At 34.9% G+C, this 15,918-nt stretch overlaps 1 protein-coding gene across 1 annotated transcript in view; it reads right to left on the reverse strand.

The window, feature by feature from the left end:
- LOC125659396 (protein Wnt-11b-2-like) overlaps positions 1 to 15,918 on the reverse strand; it is a 47,957-nt gene that overhangs the window by 31,064 nt on the left and 975 nt on the right. The gene's annotated exons all lie outside the window — the stretch shown is intronic.

A 15,918-nucleotide genomic window follows, 5' to 3' on the forward strand; every position in this document is an offset into this window, starting at 1 on the left:
CATACCGATACGGATGATTGATGATTTTAAATCCTCAAAAAATGATGTCTCTCTCTTTTTTTAAATCATCATGGTGAATATTATTTTTTTCTGCATGGACAATACATGGGGTTTAAACACATGATCGCTTCCACAAAAATGAGAAAACACATTAATGTCAAAATCTAACAAGTTTATCTTAAATAAAAGCTTGGCGTTCCACTGTCACGGAATAGAACGAAACATGACGGAAATTCCGAAAATTTGGACTAGCTGTGGAGCATGCGCATAATACTGCAATCTTCATGTGGTGTGAATGTTAGATTCTTTTGCTTGAGTTCGTTGTGTGAGTTTTCTATTCGTAAACATGGAGATCCAATCGAAATGTGTTGGCCTCGCCCAACAGTCTGACTGTACATACATGTAGAATGCAGTCCAGTAATGTTCTAAAACATTTGAAACATTCACTATTAGAAGCTTCACCTTACGATAGTACAAATTATCATGCAAACAAGAAACATGCACGGAATACAAGATCTTTAACATATACATGTATCCTCAATTTAGATCTTTTTCAACCTATCACAGAAGAGTGTCCAATCCTATTATGAATTATCATAATAAAATACTGCTAAAAAGAGAATCAGGAGACACGGGAACTACATAAGTATATTAACATGCAAAATTGAAATAAACAATTCTCGTACTGTTTAATGAAAGATTTCATGATTATACTTATTTAACCTTCGAACTGCTTAAAATTGACGGTGATATTATGCGTGTTTGTTTTGATGCACTAAGTGACTTTATCTGTCATTATTCAGAAAATATTTGTAAAGTATAATCAATGGCTCTGTTAAGTATTAGTCGTTTTATCTTAAACGAAGATTTAAAAAAAAGTATAAAAATATGACATTAAAATTTGACCAACTTTATTGAATACATTTTCGTTGCAAGAGAAGCATTAACATTGACCTTGGAACATTAAGCAAAGTTTAAGAGATATTCTACGGTAAAGAAAATGCCTTACAATTCATCTTAAAAAGACGCAATTTTTGTTATTTATCCATATGGGATAGGAATATATCATTGGAATTATAGCATCTACATGTAATTAACATGAAATATTTTACAGAAAAATGAAATTCATCGAACTGGATCCAATAAATAATAAAAAGCAAAGAAACAAAATTTATTACTGTCTTGCGTTTTACCAACTCGGTGTTTTTTAATCTCATAAAATCCAAGGCCATTCTATAAAGGAATTCCAAGACCCACCTTGTCTCTATATACATATGCAAAATATCTAGAAAGTTTCAAAGATTGCTTAGAGCAACAAAACATTATAATCCAACGGAACACCGTAATTACACACGATTTAAATCATTAATGGATATCAATGGACGGTACCCTCCCCAAATCTACATCTAAAACACTAAATTAGGAAGGAGGATTTTTTTTATTTCCTTCTATTCTATTCTTTTTTTTTTTATTCTTTTTTTTTTTTTTTTTGGTGCCAAAATTCTTTTGGTGTAAAATAATCCTCTCGAACTACGAAGTAAAGCCAAGTTAATGCCACCGTGCTTGGTGATGATATTGGTCATAACCTCCCCATGACATTGTTCCTACTTTCTTAAATGTGAATCCGGGCAGTCTTATGGTTCTTGACGTGTGTATATAATTCCAAATACTTTGCATATAAAAAATTTCAGCCTAATATCGGCTTCTGTGACAACTCGTGCGTGGGTGTTGACGTTTAATTATGTTTAATTAAGTGTAGGAGTAGGGGGAAATGTAAACACAGTGCACTGTCAACTTAACTGTTCAACATTGTTCGATTTCCTTCACTCCTTTGTTTACTACAACATAAAAAAGTAAAATTACGGATGGTCACGTGGTAATTTCCGATTTCCTCCCAATTCAAACCTTCAAGATGTTTTGTGAAGTTATGCAAGTATTTAAAACATCTTAGTTCTGCATTTGATTGTATCTTATTAAACGTCCCTCTCGAGAATTTTTCACTCATATGGAGACGTCACAAAATTTTATACCGGTGATGGACTTCAAATTTAGGCCTTCGTGTGTGCTCGGCGCTTACGGCCATTGAGCAGTGAGGATTCTTTAGCGTGTCACACCTACTGTGACACGGGACATCCGTTTTTAAGGTCATCTCCGAGGACCCATGACATTCACACATGATGCTGAACTTTTGGCGATGGAACTGTTACTACCTGTTTTAACGACTTAGGTCTGTCGCGACTTGGATTCGAACCCCAACCTTCCGCATGCGAGTCGAACGCTTTACCTCTAGACCACCACGGTGGTAGTTCTGCATTTGAGGAGGGCGAGGGTAGGTTGGAGTTGGGTAAACACACTTGCCAAATTAGAAACTATGGACCTCCGTGCATGTACTCTGCTCCCAGACTCTTAGTTTCACTTTCGCTTTGTTAATTAGAATTGTATTTCATGCCGTCATCAAGCATATGCCGTTACGTGTGCAAAATCCAACACAATTCAACGCTGCTGGCCAGGATGGATTCTTCCTTTAGTAAAAATGATAAATACAACTAACCTCTTTCAGTTTTGGGGCTTTTTAAAAAACGAAATAACGCACAAATATTACGTCACGGGATGCGCATGTCCATCATTACAAGTCACGAGATGTGCAATTAATAATAGCCACCAGTCTCGTAATCAAAATTGTAGTGTGATTACAGAAAACGTGTCATGTAATATGTATTAATAATTTTCACGAGATTAATTCAATTTTTCCTAAAGCTTAAATAGCTTAATGTATGGAACAGCAACAAGAATATACATGTATATAATTGCAGTTCACTGAATGGTTACTACAAGAGAACTGAATTGTTAGTGCATGAACACTGTTCAAATGTGAACAAGGTGCGTATGAATCTTGATAAATATAGAATGACTATTTCAACGGCTGGGAATATTCCGACAGAAATGAAAGTAAAAAGCAAATATAGAATATGAATTTCATTTTTGAAAATACATGAGAATATGTGCAGCAATGTTTCACGTCAGCATACTTTTCATAAAGTGTTACGCTTGAAGCATTGCTGTTTATACCCTCGTGCATTTTGAAAAAATGAAAGTTATATTCATATTTTACTTTCATTTCTGTCGGAATTCCCAGCCAATAAAAATATCCGTACTACATTTATCAAGATTCATACGCACATTGTTAAATGTTCACATTCATGAGGAAATGAATGTCATTCAATTAGTAGAGATACCCAACTCTTAATTTTGTATTCCTGATAAGGGTTATGAGATTGATCACTATTCGTCATCTTCACGTTTTCATACCGAAGGCAAAAACATAGGAATTGTAAATATACATACGTAAATATGCAAAGGCGCCTTTCATTTCGAATCCAATGCGGCCTGAGCATGAAGAAGTGTATTACTCCCAACGAGAAGTGTTTTAGAAACACATATACCCCCGTGTGATTTAAAAAGGACAACGTTGAATTTAGAATGCCCATGATGATAGTGAAAAATAAGGGTCATCTACTAATGCATAACACGAAGATAAAAATTTCCTAGAGCACTGTCCCTTGATGTCCCCTGCTGACTGGCAACCTGTACAACTTCTACCTTTTATAATTAATCACCACGCACTATCTTTTTCCTCTATTGTTATAGTGATATTGCTGAGTTGTTGATCTACATTATATATAGACCTACATGTAAGGAAGGACGCTTTCTAGACAGCTTGTAACTGCTAAAACATGCATAACCTAGAGTACCGCCCCTTGATATTTTCTGTATCAATATACGTGTTGAATTACCAGTACATCTATGTGGCTCAGTAGTAACATTCGCTTCGTTACCTTGACAACGGACATTCAAATTTTTGTTGACCATTAAAGATACCATAGTTAAGCATTCTAAAAATTAAAAATGGAAAAATAAATTTGAAAATTTTCAGCTCAAATCGTGTCAATGCCCCTTTAACATAGGTAGTGATTGCTCCTTCGCCAAACGCTAGAGCAAAGGGTTCTCTAGATATTGAGCTGATATGAGTAGATTTACCGACCAACCGACTGACAGGCGCAAACCATTATATTTCCTCTTATAAAAGAGGGTATAATAAAATGGGGGAATGCATCACCCCTTGTAATAATTCCATGAAAGCATTAAGAAAAACATGTAGGTCAGTTTACTAGATATTACTAACTGAGGGTGTTTCTATTTTGAATCCCCCTAATAAAGGAAACTCAGTATCATCTGCAGTCAACGTGATTCAGAAATCGCCTAGAACACATTGTCGGCGCGGCGTACCGTGACGTTTTATTGAGGCAGGATGAAAACCTTCAAACGCCGACCCGCCATAATTAATAGTCGTAAATTATACAACGCGATTCATATTCTGAATAATATTGGATAGAAAATGGTACAGGGCTTACATGATCTGAAAACGCAAAGAGGAATAAATAGTTATACAAGAAAATTAAAAAAAAGACCAACAGGGTTTCATAAGAATAATATTAGTGACTAATGTTTCATTTGACCAATTTTATGATTGGAATTTAAGCATAGAAATAAAATAGTTGCATCTCTCTCTCTTTCATGCAAAAATGTATGTATTCTGAATATGTGAATAAATAAACCTTCAATTAAAGCACTCTAGATTTCAGATATAAAAGTATCATGATATTTCACAAAGCCAGTTGCCATAAGAACGAATTACAAACTTCACATAACTGTCACTGTGTCAATTGTTGTGAACGGGGATTTTGTTTGTTTGGGTTTTTGTTTTGTTTGTTTGTTTGGTTGGTTGGTTTTTTGTTATTGTTGCAGTGAGTAGTATTTTTGTTGCTAATTCACTCAGTGGAAGTTTTGTTTCTGTTTCATTGAGTGGATCTTTTTATTGAAGTGAGTAGGTTTGTTGTTGCTGTGACAGTGAGTAGGTTTGTTGTTGCTGTGACAGAGAGTAGGTTTGTTGTTGCTGTGACAGTGAGTGGGTTTGTTGTTGCTGTGACAGTGAGTGGGTTTGTTGTTGCTGTGACAGAGAGTGGGTTTGTTGTTGCTGTGACAGTGAGTAGGTTTGTTGCTGTGACAGAGTGGATTTGTTGTTTCTATAACAGTGAGTGGGTTTGTTGTTGCTGTGACAGTGGGTGGGTATGTTGTTGCTGTGACAGTGAGTAGGTTTGTTGTTGCTGTAACAGTGAGTAGGTTTGTTGTTGCTGTGACAGTGAGTGGGTTTGTTGTTGCTGTAACAGTGAGTGGGTTTGTTGTTGCTGTAACAGTGAGTGGGTTTGTTGTTGCTGTGACAGTGAGTGGGTTTGTTGTTGCTGTGACAGAAAGTAGGTTTGTTGTTGCTGTGACAGTGAGTGAATTTGTTGTTGTTGTGACAGTGAGTGGGTTTGTTGTTGCTGTGACAGTGAGTAGGTTTTTGTTGCTATGACAGTGGGTGGGTATATTGTTGCTGTGACAGTGAGTGGGTTTGTTGTTGCTGTTACAGTGAGTAGGTTTTTGTTGCTATGACAGTGGGTGGGTATGCTGTTACTGTGACAGTGAGTGGGATTGTTGTTGCTGTAACAGTGAGTAGGTTTTTGTTGCTGATGTAGTGAGTGGGTTGGTTCTTGTTGTGACAGTGAGTATACCTATTTTTGATGTTGCAATGAGTGGGTATTGTTGCTGTGAGGGTGTTTTTGCTGTGGCATTGAGTAGGTATTTTAATACTACTGTGGTTAGTGATTTGCTTCTTTTACAGTTTGTTGCTGTTGCAGTGAATGGGTTTTATTGCTATGACAGTGGTTTTAGTCTGTTTATTTCAAGATTTTTTCACTATTTGACCCAGTCTTTGTATTAATTTTATGCACTACTCACAGTAACCATGCACTACTAATGGTTTGCTATCTGACAACCTTAAATGTTTTCATTTCTGCACTACACAAATCTGCTCTCCAAGGCAAGTTTTCAGTAAAATTTTCCATGTTAATCATAAAAGCATAGTACCATACCATGAACAATGAAAGGAAATAGATAGCAACAGTTCACTTGAGTGACTCAGATAACCTTAAAAAAATCCAAAATACCGCAAAATAAAATACCCGAAAATAAAATAAACCCACTTTAATATCCCAGATATTCTTTAAAGCGTTGAGTGCTTTTACCTTTTCACCGACATGAAACAAACATGTATATATAACTCATTTGTCGGGGTGAACCAGCTGTTCATATATATGCTCCTAATGTTTTTTGTTGCCTCAAAATAAACTCTGGCATTTTCTGCGCTTTGAATTTTGGATATTTGTGGTGAAAGTACTTCTGTGCTCTTGTAGGAGTTCATTCATGGCTTGTAGTAAAATAAATGCCAATAGTAAGAGAAACGAGGTTATGTTAGATAACTAGTTGAGATAATATCTCCTGAAAGATAAAATCTAGGGTCCATCAAGAACTTCAAACGAAAACAAGGAAGTTATTTATACCAGTGATTTGGGTCTTAAATTAACGTCAGTCACATGGCTTTCTCAATACCTGCGGTGAAAATATTGCTAATCATGAGAGGAATTAATTACGTGTAAATATCTGGCTTCCGATTGGCGTATCCTTTCTAAATCAAGTGCACTGCAAGAATTAAGTGTGTCTGGAGGAGAGAATCAGACATATTCATTTTTAGAACATATTCAAAATTGACCAATCAATGCTTAGTGTAACATTTCACGAGGGACAAAGGCGCGTGTCGCACATTCGCAATCAGAAACAAAAGATGATGAAGCTAAACAAACGAAAAAAATGTAAAGTCGCGATGGACCCCAACCCAAGCAACAAAAGCCGGCGTGGTTAACCATGGACCGAATCTAGATAAAATCAGGCCAAGTTGTTTTCACCCTTTTATTACTTACAGACGTAAACCCACCAAAAACAGATCTTCAAACCAACGCAAAACCAGGAACAAAAGGCCTGATTGGGATGTTATTTTTACCGAAATGTATTTCGGATATGCTTGTAATTCTGTACATTGGAGCGATATTTTGCAATGTATTAAAGGTCACAGATTCTTTTTTATTCCAATAGGTCATAGGTAGGGCTCAACTAAAAGTTTATTTGAAAGTAAGTGTTTGTGAAACATTGATGTCCCTGTATAGTAGCAAAGGTCTTGTCGCAAAGAATACACATGTGAAATATGAAAACCCAAGCACTATGCGTCCTAAAGTTATGGCCAAGGTTAAAATTTTCAAAAAGTATGCCAATCTCCAAGTTGAATGCCATAAGGTCAAAATGTTGGTAGCAAAAGAAAGGTCTTGTCACAGGGAATAAAGATATGAAATATGAAAACTCTAACACTAAGCATTCAAAAGTTATGACTATGGTTAATTTAAAAGTTTTTCAAACTCCAAGAACAAGGTCATGAGGTAAAAAATGATGGTACCAAAAAAGGCTGTGTCAAAAGGCATATACATGTGAAATATAAAAGTCCTCATACAAAGTGTTCAAACGTCATGGACATGGTTAAGCTTTTTGAGGACAAACAGATAGATCAAAGACTATATGCCTCCGAATCTCCGATCATGGGGGCATAACAATGAAAGTAAAGATGAGGTTACCAAACCATCGGTAGGCCGTGTCTTACAGCAATAAGGTCAGTCTGTTGACTCAATTTTGCCGATTTCGTGGGTCAAACGTAGGAAAATATTTCCCATATACAATGTAATGCATTGTATAATCTACAAGAGCAGACGGTCTGGGTTCGAACCCCAGCCAGGTCCTAGATCTATCTCTGAAACAGAAAGTAACTTGCCTGTTCCCTCCAAGAGAGAGAGGGGAGGGTTGAAAAAGAGGAGAGAGAGAGAGAGAGAGAGAGAGAGAGAGAGAGAGAGAGAGAGAGAGAGAGACCATGGGGTTTCTTACGGATTCGTACATGTAGTGGGTATGATATCGCTATAATTGTGACGTCATCCGCACAAAAATCCAGACCGTAGTTTTTTCCATACGGATGCACATTCTAATAAAAGTTGAAGTGACCTTGATCCAAACAATTTTAGAGGTATTACTCCGATAAATGGTTGTACGGGATTATTGCGCAATAGAGTGTTCTACCAGTCAACCTTAATATTGGGACGTTTTAAAGTATATGTATTTACCTTGACCCACTTAACCCATTTCTACTCCCCATCGTCCGTTCTTATATTCAGGGTAGATATCTGGTTAACCATTCATACCTCAACATCACACCCATTTATATAACAAATAACTGCAATTAAACTAAATGGCGAAAAAAAGGGAATTCATTTTCAGTCGGTTTTTATGTCATGAGTAAAGAGATGACATAATCATATATAATGTAATATGTCCATGACTTGAAGGAAAACAAATTGGTATAAAGATTGATTTCAATTTTAATATATTTTTTAAATTAATGTTTTATGCTGATAATGATTAATTGCGTTTAAAAAGTCCATTATATTACAAGGTAGTGTGGAGACGTTCGGTGCGCAGCCAACATCTTCTCTGCCAATTTACATATCATTCTAGAAAGCTTCACTGATATACGTTAAAGACGCCACCAATCGTTGATGAAGTATTGCAGATACATTGTACAGATACATTTCTAGACCTGTTCATGAATCTAAGGACCGTAACAGCGAGGGTTTTCTTTTATTGTGCCAACGCCTATCGCGACACGGGACCTCCGTTAAAAAGGTCTCACCCAAAAGGCCCGTGATTCTTATTTATAGATGAGTGTTAGACGAAGTTTTCAGGTTTGACGCGGCCACTTTACGAACGGGGCTTGAATCCATGACTTCCTATCGCTCTAACCACTGAGTCACCGCGACCACCCTAAGTACCATATCCTACCCACATCATTTTTGTCTCATCACCAATAAAGCATCCAAGATATAGATTTCTATATCAGGTTTTTACTCGTCCCAATATTCAGTAAACTCCTAAGCCCCCCCCCCCCCCCCCCCCCCCCCTCCATGTACGCTATAATTAAATGTATTCGTAGTTTACTGTAACAGTGATAGCTAAAGTACATATACATTATTTGGAGAGTGGAGGCAGAAGAGACCCACCAAAATATCCTCGATTTTCCATATTTTTTCATTTGTTAATGGCAGATTTTTGTTTTTAATTCCAAAACTTTTGTCTCTCTTGTATGCCTCTGAATGTTTCGCTTGAAGCTTTAATTTTTCGTCCACTCCCAAGATGCTGAGGGTCTGATACCAATACGTTGATCTGATAAGTGAATGACTAGGGAGTATATAGCACACTCATACTCAAAAGAAATTTCTATTATTCAAAAGATTAAAAAGGAAAGCTTTTAAATTGGGTAAATGGGCCGTTAAAGTTAAAAAAAAAAAAACAACGAAAACTTAGGGGAAAATTAAAACATGAGAAATCCGAGAGTTGCACAAAAATAAACAAATAACAGCTTAATTCCGCCCAAGAGTGTGGGAATTTCTCCTATATATGGTTAACCAAAGATCCCGTCAATGGGCGAAAATCCGCGACACGATTTTGATCAATCTCAGTTTCCGATTCCGCACACAATAGTGTTTCATTGGAGGCCTTAATTGCTGTAGTTAGGATTCTGTCTACCCGACTGAAATAAACGTCATTGTTGCAAGACGCTAAGAGATGAAAGAAAAACCAGTGTAACATTTTTACGGAAGTAAGAAGAAGGCGCATGCGGAAAAGAAGAACAACAATTTCCTGTTCTGAAATTTCACACCATTTCGATAATTTAATATACAAGTGCGCTCTCTTGTGCTGCACACGCGTCAAACAAAACATCGATTAATTGTTTGGGTAATTTGTTGTGTATTGTGCAAGACAAATGAAGCGATAGGGGGAAAATGAATTGTATTCTTATAACAGACGCTTTCAGTTTTCAGTTACACCAAATGACGAACGTTTACGAATTACAGCGACCACAATTCCTAAGATCGTACGAGGATGCGACCCCCTTCTTCTTCTTCAAAAAGAAATTTTGATGGTTAACCACAGACAAAGGTATGGATGTGGTTAACCAAGTGGTCTTCGCCCCGATTAATTTGTTAATCATAATTATATTGCAATTTATTTATTTATTTTTACTATGTATTCATTTATTTATCATCTGTTGTATCTGCTCACTTATCGATTAGTATTAATATCATGACATTTTGGTAAATTCACTATTACCGTATTTTGAATTTTTAAAATGCACATTTTGTTTTTCATATTTATTTACAATAAGTATGAGCTTCGTCCGTCTTTGTTTTTATTTCTTTAATTAATACGATTTTACCTTTACATTGAGGAGTTTGCGACAACTAAGTGTCGGTAGCATTTCTGTTTGAATTAAATATTTCATTTTGCTTCCTAAGATTGTTGTCGGTAGTTTTGTATTTTGAAGTGGTTGTATCTCATTCATAGCTTTGATATAGAGTACATACAAACGGTAGTACTGAAAATAACTTAGAGGTATTGCTGAAAGGCGAAGATAACGAACAGCGACCAATCTCATAACTCATACAAGCAATACAAAATAGACAGCTGGGCAAACACGGACCCCTGGACACACCAGAGGTGGGATCCGGTGCCTAGGAGGAGTAAGCATCCCCTGTCGACCGGTCACACCCGCCGTGAGCTTTATATCCTGATCAGGTAAACGGAGTTATCCGTAGTCAAAATCAGTGTGCCAAGAACGGCCTAACAATCAGTACGAAACACGTCAGACAGCATTTGATTCAATGATAGGTTGTATTTTTTGTTATCCTAACAAGGACTTCGCTGTATTGCTCTGTAGTGGTCTTTGAAACTTTGAAACTTTTTTTCACTTTTTGGCCTCACATGAGGCATGAAAGTACAAACATATAAAACAAACATTAACAAACTGGTAATGAATAAATAAAATAAGTAAGATATGTACAGTACAATTGGAAGGAATATCATTTTTTGAATATTTCCATTACAATTCTACAAAATTTGGCCAAACCAATAAGAATAAATCTGCCATCACTATAAAATAAAGCAAAACTAATAGCATCATAGTCAGATTCCCGAGACCCCTCTGCAATAAATGCAGAGTGGTCTCGGGAACCTGACTAATAGCATCATGGCGTTCGTTTCGCAACTGAGAAGCTCGAGCCTGAGTTCGATTCTCGATCCCGATGCCGCGTCAAAACTGAGACGTATAACAAAGGTAGTGACTGCTTCTTCACTCAGCAATAGACCTGAAAGTCACAGATCTCTCAACAAAAAATCCTCACTTCTACGGCCCTGAACGCCATGCATGAGGCAAAATGTGTGGCACTTCACCTTCAGTTGGTGACGTCTCTATATCAGTGAACAATTATCGGATGTGACGTAAAGAAACATACAAACAAACTTTGCTGTCACATAAAACGCGACTCAGTTGCACAGAAGTTAGTTAAGTTTAACTAGCAATTAACGTCTAGTTAACGCTGTATAAATGAAAGAGTTAATTACAGACTTTAAGTTAATTGTAAGTTATATTTCAATTACTGATCTTTGTGCAACTGTGCCCTCGGTCCAGTTGCACAAAAGTTAGCTAGGTTTAACTGACAGTTAACATCTAGTTCTCACAATATAAATGTAAGAGTTAATGACAAGTTAACTGTTAGTTAAAGTTAACTAACCTTTGTGCAATTGGTGATTATAACCATAAACGTGTTTCATGCTATGTGTGTACATGTACATATATGTATTCGACACAGAATAATGAAAAACCTTATCTAAATATCGACACGAAATATCAAGTTTTTCGTAATATTTTTACCATACAATACCGATTCTTTTTATTCAATTGGAGAGCATTTTATTGACGTGATTCGGTATTCATCTAAACAGAAAATTTTAACTCGTGAATACATTTATGACCATGTTTGTTTGACGTATCGGGTTCACGTAGGTCATCAGGCGTGAATAACTTCAGACATTCCCACAAGGGGCGCTTTTTATAATTATTTACCACATAAACACGATATAAAACCGCGATTTTTATGAGTCTCTCTCATGAGGGAAGACTATTTCATGTATCTGGGATTGGGGGGCCAATTTGACATCAAACCTGCACGTAAGAAGACGAAGATTTGATGGGGTTTTCTGGAATATTCTATTCAAGATTTAAACTTTAAAAAAACCAGGTTTCACTGTCGTTTTGAAAAGAATAATTATAAATCACATGCGGTGTCTTCACCGTAATATAGTTTAACTTATTATAATTATATTTATTCCCCTCTTTTTTAATTTTTATAAGAATTTGTCTACCATCAATTTTGATATTATTCAATATGCAAGAGTCGAATATATTATGATACTAATAATAATCATAATTTTTCATTTTTAATAATTATATAGATCCTCAATCACAAATTCCTTTTATCTGATTAGAAAATTATTACGAAATAGATGTCCCAACCTCAAAAATTGTGTTTGCAATAGGCAATTTTCCGAGAAAATGAAAACGTCGACTTCAACATTCTAACCCGTGATTTTCCTGAAATACATGTAGTATTTCTACCAGAATATTTTTCCCCCGGCTTGACGGAAAAGGTGTAACTCCACACTTCGAAACAACGTATGTTATACTTGTATACCATTTAACGAAATGCGTGTACATGAGAATGATGAAAGTTAAATTTACATTTCAAATCGTACGAAATCAGAATAAAAATATGACAATAGCATATAAGGTAGAGTTCAAAAACTGATAGCCCATATAATATGGTGGGGAGTAAATTGATTTTAATTATCAATATATCATTGATAGCTAAATATACATTTCAGGGTCCTCCGAAAAAGTAAATTAAGGTTAGGTGATAGATAAACTAAAGTTTAAACCTCACAGAAAAATAGATTAAGGTTACAGAGATAGGCAAATCTAAAGTTCTAATCCCACAGACAAAAAATACGATTGGGGTTAAAGTGATAGGGAAATCTAAATTTGAAACCTCACAAATAATTAATTAGGCAGATCTAGAGTTCTAACCCCACAAAAAAAGTAATGATGGAGTATTATAACTAGTATAGATAATAATCTGTCTACAGGCTCCAAATCATCGTTCTCTTAGATTTTACTAAGTCAATTAAAGTTTAAATTCTGGTATTTAAGAATTCTCGATAGTGGCTTTTAGTTTGATCACAATTAATCGTTTTCAGTTATTGTTTTACACTCAAAGCGGAACATGGTGTTGGAATGTAAAAATGCATGGAATATGAAAAAACATATTAAAAGGTATTTTAAAACTCTACAAAACATGTATCTCTTTCAATTTTACTCGTCCAAGGGGCCCCGTGTTCACAAATTAACCACTTAACTTTCATTAGAAATAATCAAGCACAAAAAGATTACAGCGGTGTAAGTTTCACCTGAAATTCATTAAAGCAATCTGTGTTAAACATGCCTGGCCACCACGCGGAAACTTACAATGGAGGGTGCACTATTTCTAACATTCCTAAGTCGATTTTTTTTTATTTAACTCAAAAGTCAACGGACAGATTTATTTAATTAAGACTACATAGTATATACAGCGTAGGACTGTCCGCATTACGCTACACATACCGCGATAAAGTGTGCTTAACAGTCGTGAAATTGCTTAATAGATAATAATTCATTCTGCGGAAAACGATAGAGAAATTCTACACGGTGTCGAGGTGGGGGTGAAAGGAAAACTTATGATATATACATTTACTGTACATGTCTAGTATTGTACAAGAGACATAGCGTCCTTATATCTATTTACATTCTCTCAGTACCTTATCAATTTTAATACAAAATGTCAAGTCCTATCGACATTACACACGCATGTAATTGCTTAACCTTTAAGGATGTTCGCACTTTAAGAATGTTCCCACCTTCCGAATGTTTGGTAAACAGAATTGTGAAAAAAAAATATTTCTGTATGAACAATGCGGTTTTTTCTTCTTTATACAATTAAGGTATTACATAAATAAATCGATCGTATTTCATATCTACACATGTAATGAATAAATGGATGGTATGATTTGTTTTATAATCATGGTATCATTTTAAAGGGTTTATGAAATAAAAATAATCCACCATTTTTTTTTTTAATATCATTATTGTGAGTTCTGTCTCATTTTGAATTTTACAATGAAGTCTATAAGAAGAACAAGTTTTATCAAAATATTTGTTTAAATAAAAAAAAATTCCAGACCAATCACCTGGTCATAACTTACAAAACGTTCTCGTATTAAATTTATAACATAGAATCAATTATTTACCACAGGTAGCTATAGAATTTATTTTTTTCTTATTTTCATCAAGGGCGGATAACTTCCAAAATTTCTCACGTGCAAAAGATCAACTTCAGTCATTTACCATCCGCTTCACTTTCATCATTATCCAACAATATACATTCACCTTGATTTAAATCATTAACGCTTGTTCAATCTCCTTCTGCTGTACGTTAAATATCTTAACTTGGTTTAAATTCCATACGAGAGAGATACAAATTAAGAGAGAGCGAGAGAGATTAGCATGAATTAATATCTACAACGAAGAAAAAATGTATACATTATTCTGTATGTAGGATTGCAATACAACTTGGATTATTTTCCATTGACTTGTAGAAAATAAATTTTACGTCAGGGCGCCACAAATATCTGTAGAAAACATTATATCTCGTGTCATTAATGGAAAATGAATCTTTTAGAATAATCATTCTAGCTATAGAGGGTGATTCTTACATGCATATGGTTATCTTTACATTTACCAATGTTTGTTGGCAATATAATCACGTGATATGTCAATGTTTACATTTACCAATGCAATGTTTGTTGGTAATATAATCACGTGATATGTCAATGTTTACATTTACCAATGCAATGTTTGATGGCAATATAATCACATGTTATGTCAATGTTTACATATTTATTAAATGTTTATGTGATATGACAATGTTCACATTTACCAATATAATAACGTGATATGTCAAAGTTTACATATTTACTCACGTTTGCTGGTAATATGATCACGTGCTATGTCAATGTTCATATATTTCCCAATATAATAACGTGATATGTCAATGTTTACATATTTACTCATGTTTGCTGGTAATATGATCACGTGATATGTCAATGTTTACATTCATCAATATAATAACGTGATATGTCAATGTTTACATATTTACTCACGTTTGCTGGTAATATGATCACGTGCTATGTCAATGTTTATATATTTACCAATATAATAACGTGATATGTCAATGTTTACATATTTACTCATGTTTGCTGGTAATATGATCACGTGATATGTCATTGCATTTTTATTTCTTGATAAAAGCACAGACATTTGAACTTGACCTAGAAACATTTATATTACAAAAATACGAATATAAGAAACAATATCACATTGCTTTATGTTATGGGATATATGAATATAGGAAGCATTAGGTAATTTCAGTGCGAGCGACTTTCTCAATGCTACTGAAATTACCCTATGCTTCCAAATGTTGTTGGTGTGCCCCTATAAAAAAAAAATGCCTATACATTTGCTCCCACAGTCTTTAATATAACTATACAATAAAAATGGTAGAGAAAACAGGAAAACATTTCATAATCAGCACGAGATAATGTACACCGTTGATTATTGATTGCTTTTGCTAATCATGGGGAAATAAATAACTTCGCATTCCTTAATTACTACGCAGAATTTTTTTTTTTTTTTTTTTTTTTTTTTTTTTTTTTTTGGTACTACTGCAATTTTCTCGTGACTACTTGTGATTTAAATTTTTAAAAAGAAGCACTGTGAAATTATATGTCAACTTGTGAATAATTCACTTCAAATGACTTCAGTGTGAAAGTGTATTTATTTATATATATTCGTGATGTCTAGGATAAACGGAATTGAATTTTTAAAAATTAATATTAGAATTGTCAAATATTAGAAATGCTATGCATGTAGTGTGGTAGCAAACAATCGGAATGAAAAAT

The sequence above is a fragment of the Ostrea edulis genome, chromosome 9, assembly GCF_947568905.1.
Source record: "Ostrea edulis chromosome 9, xbOstEdul1.1, whole genome shotgun sequence".
Lineage (NCBI taxonomy): Eukaryota > Metazoa > Mollusca > Bivalvia > Ostreida > Ostreidae > Ostrea > Ostrea edulis.